Source organism: Meles meles, chromosome 3 (genome assembly GCF_922984935.1).
Source record: "Meles meles chromosome 3, mMelMel3.1 paternal haplotype, whole genome shotgun sequence".
NCBI classification, from domain to species: domain Eukaryota; kingdom Metazoa; phylum Chordata; class Mammalia; order Carnivora; family Mustelidae; genus Meles; species Meles meles.
This window is the reverse complement of record NC_060068.1, coordinates 79,898,893-79,906,809: the sequence shown is the minus strand read 5'-3', so window position 1 is coordinate 79,906,809 and position 7,917 is coordinate 79,898,893.

Here is a 7,917-nt window from a genome sequence, read left to right as displayed (position 1 = left end):
CAAGAGACAGAAACCACACCAGTTACTAGAATAGAGAAAATATAATTGCTATCTAGGTATAAAGTTGTTAACTAAGTAAATGAAAGCGTAAAGAAGTGTCACAGAGGTAGCAACTATAAGAGCACTTCCCACCCCTAGAACTGGGGAACAAAGGAAAGAAATTGGAATTAGTAAAACTTGGGAACTCAGAGGAGGAAGGTGACCTCTGAAGCGAGGGCACCAGGCAGCCTACACAGGTATCTCTGAGACAGCAGAATGCATTTGGTTCTGCAACACTGAGAACAACAGACTGGATTAAGTTGCTTGTGGGAAGGGGTGTTGGGATAAAAAAGTGGTGCTAAGGTGATGCTCACAGAAACAGGCAACATTCAGGAAGCAGAGGAAGGCTCCAGTCTCTTCTTCCTCCTCTAGCATTACAGGCTCCCTGACAACATAGAAGTAGCATTCTTATCATTCTAGACCAGCATCAAAATATATAGAAGGGTGTGTTTAGATGTGAGAGATAAAAATAACAATGGAGAGAATATTTCAACAGCTTATTCAAATTGCACTTAAAATTGTGTGTAGGTATGTATGTATGCATTTATTTAGTGATTTATCATTTACATATAACACCCAGTGCCCATCATAACAAGTGTTATCCTTAATCAAACTGCACTTACTTTTTTTTAATTTTTGAAAGATTTTATTTATTTGAGAGACAGAAAGCGAGAGACAGAGTATGAGCTGAGGGCGAGGGGGAAGAAGAGAGGCAGTGGGGAGGGGTAGAGGGGGAGGGAAAGGGAGAATCGGACTCTCCATTGAGCAGGGAGCCCAACTGGGGCTTGATCCCAGGATCAAGGGATTATGACGTCTAACTGACTGAGTCACCCAGGTGACCCTCAAACTGCACTTAAATGAAGTAAAATGAAGATATCAGATAGAAGACCAGCTGGCTGCCAGTGAGGGGTTCCAACGTCATTACCTTTGGAGAGTCCACGTGGTCTAGGATTTGGTCCTCAGCTTTCTTGCTCAACTTTGTGAGTCCCAAGAACTGACAGAACTCAAAAGAATGGGGTCACATGATTCAACGTACAAGGGACCAATGAATACACTCCAAGGCCAAAGTATTAATTTATAGCAAGAAATACCACTGCCTAGATGGTTAAATTGGTACACACATCTTTTCGTCTTCTAGGAAGTATGAAAATCGTAAGGTAGCTGATAGCCACAGAGTGAGAATGGGAAAGCTAGTTGGATGCACTCCATGGCTCTCTATCTGTTTGGAACCATTACAGAGATACACTGGGAAAACTGACCAGATCTCACATCAGTCAATTTGTATCCTTACCACTTATGTAGAGCCAGACAGAGCTCCCCAAAAGCTTACTTCCTCTCTCATCTTTTTCCTGGCTCTTGGCAACAACCAGTCTTCTGTTAGAATCTTTTTTTTTCCCCAGATAGTTAATATACGTAGTTAGCGATAGTTTTGTCTGTAAGTTGTTAAACCCTTCAGAGCAGACACTCCCGCCAAAAACAAAGTAACCATGTCGAAAACATATTCAAAGGCATCAGAAAGCTAGTAAGGAAATATAGAATATCCAGGCCAAAGACTATGTGAAGATGGAATCCAAAAGATCAAATACAAACAAAATCTTAAAAGCAGCCAGCAATAAAATGTAATCTACCTTGAAAAGAGCAACCGATAGATTAAAAGCTCTTCTCTCCAAGGCAACAGTGGAAGCAAGAAGCCCATGGGATGATATCTTGAATGTGCCAAGCTATATACACTAGCATTTTCCTTTAGAGCAAGTCTGATGCTGACAAACTCTCTCAATGTTTTTATCTGAAAACAAGTTTCTTTTACCCTCATTCCTGGAAGATATTTTCACTGGGTATAGAATTCTATGTTCACAGTATTTTGTTTTCTTGACACATTGATATTTAAACACATAGACACATACCCCTACACATATATATTTATAACAGAAAGAATGTACATTCAGATAGAAGGTACTCATACTGGAGTAGAAATTAATACACTGGAACCATATGCATCAATAATGAAGAACTTTAAAATCAATTATATAGAAAAAGCAAAGAAATGACTGAAAGTTAAAACAATTGTTACTTATAATTCCTACTTACAGTAAGAAAGGGTACAAGGAGAGCACTGTTTTACTTATTCTTCTGGATGGTGGTTACACAGGTATTTACTTTATACCTACTTTTTATGTGTGTGTGATTTATTTGTTTGTTTGTTTGTTTGTTTATTTGAGAGACAGAGAAAGAGCGTGAGCAGGGGGAGGGGGAAAGGCAGGGGCAGGGAGAGAGAGAGAGAGAGAGAATCTCAAGCAGGTTCCACACTGCATAAGATCATGACCCGAGCCAAAATCAAGTCAGATGTTCAACTGACTGAGTCGTTAAGTGAATTTTTTGTTATATGAATCTTTGCACATGTCTGATTACTTCATTAAGTTATTTTCTTAAAAGTTAAATACCTAGGCCAAAGACATTAATATATTCAAGGTTTTAATTACCTGCTGCCTAATTACCATCCAGAAAAATCATACCCATTTCCCTTCCTTTTCCTTTCCATTTCTCATCCTACTACTTGTGCATCAAAACCCCTGGCTATATCTTTGAAAAAGTTGCTGAATTGTTCCGCCCATGTTGTCACCCACCACTCACTCCTTAACCCACTCTATTCTGGCTTCCAACCCAACTCTCCATTAAAACCTCTCTGTTTAAGGTTACCAATACCCTCCGATTTATGAAATTTGATGGCTGCTTTTCTTCTTGAATGATTTAGAGATTAGTCCTAAAGACTTTTCCAGATGACTAATATCATCCATCACATGTAGCTCTTAACTTTCTTGATTCTTAGACTGTCATTTGGCTCCCAGTTCTTGGAGAATCCTCCTATGGTTTCCTATGAACTATCTCAATTCCCAAGGAGAAAAATTGTTTTAAATAGCAGATAGAATTCTCCTCATTCATCATTATCATCATCATGAATGATCATCATTATTACTCATTAGCCAGCTTAATGGATGTTGGCGAGGTCCACTGACTGACAATGTTTAAGTACTGTGGTAGCTAGTCTGTAGAGATGAACCCTAATGCACCAGGCTTCCTGATATTCACATTCCTGTATAGTCTCCTTCCACATGGAATCTGGGTTGGCTCTGTCACTCGCTTTAGTCAAAAGATGTAGCAGAAGTGATGTTGTAACTGCTCCAACAATGTCTTAAGAAGACCTGGCAGCTTCTGCTTTTACACTGTTGGGAGGCTGAGGCTGCTACATAAGAAGTTTAGATACCCTGCTGGAAAAACCACATGAAGACAGCAGGTGGAAAGGCTGTGGGGACAGGGATAGGAGCTGAGATTTCCTGGAAGAGAAAAGCTAGCCATACCAGCATCCAGCTGGATCCAGGCTTCCAGTCATCCCTGCTGAAGTACAAGACATGTGAGTGAAGCCATTTTGGATGTGCCAGACCTAGCCACCAGCCGACTGCTGCTATATGAGAAACTGCAAGAAAGAAAGAAGAAAAGAAAGAAGACCCACCCAGTTGAAGCCATTTAACTTACAGAATTCTGAGAGCTGATAACAAATTGTTGTCCTCAGCTACCAAGTTTAGATATGATTTGCTATACAGCAACAGATAATGGAAACGAATTCCTTTCTACATAGCCATTCATGTTTAACTGTTGGGATATGAAGCTTAATCAGAAATAAAGCTTGAGATTCTTATGGCCTGAATTAAGTACATCTCTTGGCAAGAAAAGGAGATATTATAGAAAACAGTGAGGGTTTATATTATATAAGGAAGTAACATTTGAACTAAAACCTGAAGGATACAAAAGGGTCAGATATATGGTTAAGCTGGAGGAAGGGCTATCCCTAACACAAGTGGAAAGACCCTCAGATGAGAAAAAGCTCAGTGTGCTCTTGGTCCTGAGAGAACTCTCTGTAGGAGCAAAGACAAAGAGACAAGGAAAGCCCAGTTCTGTTGATTTGCACATGGTAAAGCCTGAAACTTAGACCCCCAGTTGTCTGTTGAGCTTAGTCAGTGACAGTCATCTCTTCACTCCCACAGGGAACAGAACAAGGTAGAGATGTCTCGGGAGTTCAGTGAACATGATGAACATGTAAATTAGAAAAGCAATGGTCAAGTGAAACTATTTCTCAGCTTTGAGAGTGGGCCCCACTTTGTTGTGACTTCAGCCTCATGCTAACATTATGTATCTTAATACACAACTTCTCTTCTATTGCAGTCAGTGTAAAGAACAGGAGATGGAAACTAACCCGGGTATTTAAAATAGGGAAGTAGGCACTTACAAAATCTTGGGAAGCAACGGACATGTCCTTCAGCACATGAATAGGTACGTAAACTCATAAACTGTGGTATATCGGTACAACCGACTCTAAATCGTGTTAAATAGAAATAAGCTATTCAGTCATGAAAAGACATGAAGAAAACTTAAAGGCATATTTATAAGTGAAAGAAGCCCAATCTAAAAAGACTACTCACTGTATGATTCCAGCTACACTCTGAAAAGGCAAACTACAGGAGACAGTAAAAACAAAACAAAACAAACCCCAGTGCTTGGCAAGGGTTATAGGTAGGGAAGGATGAATAAGGGAAGCACAAAGGATTTTTAGGGCAGTGAAACTACTCTGTAGGATGATATAATTGTGAAAAATGTCACATAATTGTCAAAGGCCATAGAATATACAACATCAAGAATGAACCCTAATGTAAACTACATGCTCTGAGTGACAATAAAGTGTCAACAAAAGATTACTGATTGTAACAAATGCACCACACTGCTGCTAGAATATTGAATGGGGGAGGTTAGGGAGAGGCAGAGGATATGTGGAACTAACTGTATTTTTCATTCAATTTTGCTGTGAACCTACAACTGCTATAAAAAATACAGTGGCAGAAAATAATATGGAGGTTCCTCAAAAAGTGAGAAACAGAAATACATATGATCCAGTAATTCTACTACTGGGTATTTACCCAAAGAATATGAAAACATTAATTTGAATATATATATACATATATAGATGTGTGTGAATATATATACACATATATAGATGTGTGTGTGTGTATATATATATCTGTGTTTACTGTAGCATTATTTACTGTGGAAGCAACCAGGCGTCCATCCATAGATGAATGAATAAAGAAGATGTGGTACACATGCACACACACGCGCACGCACACACACACACACACACACACACACACACACACACACAGAGGAATATTACTCAGCCATTAAAAAGAATGAGATCTTGGCGGTGCCTGGGTGGCTCAGTGGGTTAAAGCCTCTGCCTTCAGCTCATCGTGATCCCAGGGTCCTGGAGTCAAGCCCCGCATTGGGCTCTCTGCTCAGCAGGGAGCCTGCTTCCCTTCCTCTCTCTCTGCCTGCCTCTCTGCCTACTTGTGATTTCTGGCAAATAAATAAATAAATAAATAATCTTAAAAAAAAAAAAAGAATGAGATATTGTCATTTGTGACAACATGGATGGACCTAGACGGTGTGATTCTAAGTGAACTAAGTCAGACAGAGAAAGACAAATACCATATGATTTCACTTACACGTGGACTCTAAAAACATAAATCCAATGAGCAAAGAAATAATTTTTCAAAACCAACAACACCAGACTCTTAAATACAGAAAACAAACGTGGTTGCCAGAGAAGAGGGGGTTGGGGGATGGGTGAAATAGGTGAAGGGGATTAAGACATAAAAACCTCTAGTTTATAAAATCAGTAAGTCATGAAGATGAAAAATACAACATAGGTAATATAGCCAATAATATTTATAATGTTGTATGCTATAGAAAAAGAAATAAAATCTATTACAAAACCAAACAAAAATCATTGCAAAGGAAAAGAAGTATCAGTCTGTAAACAAATTAAAAAAAAAAAAAAAAGAAGTATCAGTCTGACCTTTAGAAATGATTCCCAAAACAGCATTGCTGAACTAGCCCTCCAGGGAGTGCGTCCTCTGCCAGTGCCAGGAACTGGAGAGTCAGGAAGGCACTAGTGGAATTATCCAGCACACACCACTGTAGCTGTGGTTTTAGAGATCAGGAAGCTGCCACCCCCACGACTCTTAAAGCTTGTCCAACTCTTCTTGCCATTTGCAACGACCTGGATGGAACTAGAGGGTATTATGCTCAGAGAAATAAGCCAATCAGAGAAAGACAACTATCATATGATCTCCCTGATATGAGGAAGTGGAGATGCAATATGGGGGGCTTGGGGGGTAGGAAAAGAATAAATGAAACACGATGGGATCAGGAGGAAGACAAACCATAAGATACTCTTAATCTCACAAAACAAACTAAGGGTGGCGGGGAGGGGGAAGGGGGTTGGGAGAGGGTGGTGCGGTTATGAACATTGGAGAGGGTATGTGCTATGGTGAGTGCTGTGAAGTGTGTAAACCTGGTGATTCACAGACCTCTACCCCTGGGGCTAATAATACATTATATGTTTATTTTAAAATTTTTAAAATTAAAAAAAAAAAGCTTGTCCAACTCTTGAAGCTGGAGAATGAACACTGAAATGATCCTACATAAAAAAGTAAAGTCTCCATGATCTCAACTGTCAGCAAGAAAAAAAACAAACAAACAAATCTGAAAAATAGCAAGATGGCCTCTGCCTAACTTTTGCCTTCCATAAAACCCAAAGGTACAAATAATGGGCAGAACTTAATTTGCATCCAGAATGAAAACTATAGTGGAATCTAGAAAATGTGCTCAGCTTTTCAGACTCTGCCATAGAGGAAAGTACACTGGAAGGAGGAATGGATGTTGAGGGCCCACCCACCACATCCAACATGAACTTCGTTGACCTGACAGTCCACACCCTAGCTCCTGGGGTTTATGAGCGGAGAAGCTGCATTAGTAAAGCTTCCATCACCACCATGTCTTCTGTCCAGCCATAGAAATCAAGATATTTCTCTGAAGATGAAAGTAGGAAATCTCTCCTACCTCAGCCCAGTGAGGCCAGTCTTTTCGTTCTTTCCCCATTGTGTTATGGCAGCCATGAGAATGCACCTCATAGACCTCCACTGCCAGGGAATTAACTTACAATCCTAACTGCTATGCTGTGAGATCCATCATCATATTTGTACCAAGATTTCAATGTCCAGCTTCCTACAGGTTGCTCCCAGATGCTGACTGGATGCAGCAGAGATACTAAGGCAGCCTGTTCCTGGGAGACATGAACTCCTCTGGTGGTCAACATTGGTTCAAGGACTCCCTGACAACCCTTCCCAAATGTTATCACAAAGCAAGAAAGTCCTGTAAGCTTTCACTCAATCTTCCTTTCCTCTCTCCTTCACTGACATGCATCACAGTCTGATATCTCTCCCAGCCTTCTCCAGCTTCTTCTTGTGTCTTCTCTCATAGGCATTTCCTCTAATCAAATCCTCACTTTTCTTTTACCATCTGCTTCCCAGAGAACCTGAACCAATGCACATACCTTGCTCAGTTTGAACACAAGACTTTGCTGCCTGTTCCTGCCTGAACTCCCACCTGCAATGTCTTATCACATTTTTTCCGCTTACTCAAATCCCACCTACCTTGTGGACCCATTACCAGTCACATCTCCTCCATGAAGTCTTCCCTGCCTACCAGTTAGCATGGACCATAGACCTATCCTTGTCCTCCCGGATTCACACATTTTTGAAGGCCTCCTATTGTCTCCTGTCTCAAGAATGTTGAGCATACTCTGCTTGGCAGGGAGCCTGCTTCCTCCTCTCTCTCTCTGCCTGCCTCTCTCCCTACTTGTGATCTCTATCTGTCAAATAAATAAATAAAAGCTTTAAAAAAAAAAAGAATGTTGAGCATATTATTTAGCCCCTTTAGCTCCTCTAATATATGAGGGAGAGGAATAGGTCAGACATTTCCTTATTA